Source organism: Phacochoerus africanus, chromosome 6 (assembly GCF_016906955.1).
Source record: "Phacochoerus africanus isolate WHEZ1 chromosome 6, ROS_Pafr_v1, whole genome shotgun sequence".
Classification (NCBI taxonomy): domain Eukaryota; kingdom Metazoa; phylum Chordata; class Mammalia; order Artiodactyla; family Suidae; genus Phacochoerus; species Phacochoerus africanus.
Genome location: NC_062549.1, coordinates 58720152 through 58721878, shown reverse-complemented (window position 1 = coordinate 58721878; position 1727 = coordinate 58720152). Strand labels below are relative to the sequence as shown.

Here is a 1727-nt window from a genome sequence, read left to right as displayed (position 1 = left end):
AATTAAGGTTTTGTTTTGTTTTGGTTTGGTTTGGGTTTTTTTTTTTTTTGCTTTTTAGGGCCACACCCACAGCATATGGAGGTCTCCAGACCAGAGCTGGAATCAGAGCTACAGCTACTGGCCTACACCACAGCCATAGCAATGCAGGATCTGACCTGCATCTGTGACCTACACCACAGTTCATGGCAATGCTGGATCCTTAACCCACTGAGTGAGGCCGGGGATCGAACCTGCCACCTCATAGTTACTAGTTGGATTCATTTGCACTGCACCACAATGGGAACTCCAAAATTAAGTTTTAATAATAGTCACTTTTCAAAGTTTTGTTGTTTGGACAAATTAAGACAGTGCATTTATCAGGAGAGTTCTTTTCTTTCTTACCAATGTTTCAAAACTTTTAGCAGTTGGACAACTCCTGGTGGTAGTTTTGAAAGGGTAAATAGTGTTGTCATAACTAGTCAGTCAATCAACTAATAGATTCAATTTCTCTTTATTTTTTTCCTAAAGTTCTATTTTGTGCCAGTAGAAGGAATATATCATTTCCCCAAAACATATTCTATTTACCAGTCTCACTTTAGAAATAAATTTATTTCATTGAGATGCATCACTTCTAACATAAAGCCTTTTATAGTTCAATTAATAAAACATTTTTACAATGTGAGGGCAATCTGGCTGTGACATCTGTCACCCCATTGATCGCCAGTGTTGAGTTGGCCGATCTGAAAGGCTAGGCAGGTGTCCACCTCCTCCCTTACCCTTCCATGTGTGTCCCTACAGAAGCTGCATGCTGGGTGGAAGAGGACAACCATCCCCAATAGAGGAGGACCATTCTTTGGGCAATGGTATGTGAGTAGCTGCGCTACCCTGCTAGAACCTCCAAACAAGCCCTTAAGAAAGCATTTTTACTTTCTATGGCTATAGATTGGAAAGAGGGATAATTGGTATAAATACTTTTTAAGAGTTTTTGTGAGAAACTACCTGGTTCAGAACCTGGAACTAACTTGATATTCAGTAAAATAGACTGACATTATTTTGTTGCTATTATTATTATTATTATTAGTCAATTGTTATTAATCAATTTTTCCGGTACAACTGACAAACATTACTGTGTAAGTTTAACGTGCATAACACAATGGTTCAACTTAGGTATATCATGAAATGATTACTACATTTCACATCATCATTTCATATAATAAGATACATCATCTAATAAGATACAAAAAAAAGAAAAAATATTTCCTTTGTTATGAGAAGGATCAATGCTCTTAACAACATTCATATATACCAAAGATATGGAATGCTCCACAAATTTGCATGTGATCCTGTGCAGAGGTCATGTTTATCCTCTCTGTACCATGGCAATTTTAACATACGTGCTGCCAAAGCTAACAAGATCTATTTTTAATACCTATTTCATAGACCTTCCATCTTTACCAGACAAAACAATTCTTTAAAAGAAATTCTTTATTTCTTAACAGTGAATTAAGTAGTGAGGAAGTGATATTCTGTGGTGTATTTTACCAATGAACAAAAGCTGAGAGTCTTTCTGAAATATTTATTTTAAGCCTCAGAAATTAAACACTGGACATTTGCTACTCTGGATCATCTTCAAGATCAAATAATAAACAATTTGATTTGACATACAGCCTCTCTGGTGTTTCATACATCTGTTATAACAAACAGAGATAGCCGTTGATGAGAATTTGGAGGAGGATGTATATAAATAA

At 35.9% G+C, this 1727-nt stretch overlaps 1 non-coding gene across 1 annotated transcript; it reads right to left on the bottom strand.

Moving 5' to 3' along the window:
• Positions 1 to 1286: 1286 nt before the first annotated feature.
• Positions 1287 to 1392, bottom strand: LOC125130152 (U6 spliceosomal RNA). Its single transcript, XR_007135654.1, has one exon. It is a non-coding gene; the product is annotated as a U6 spliceosomal RNA (small nuclear RNA).
• Between the last annotated feature and the right edge of the window lie 335 nt (positions 1393 to 1727).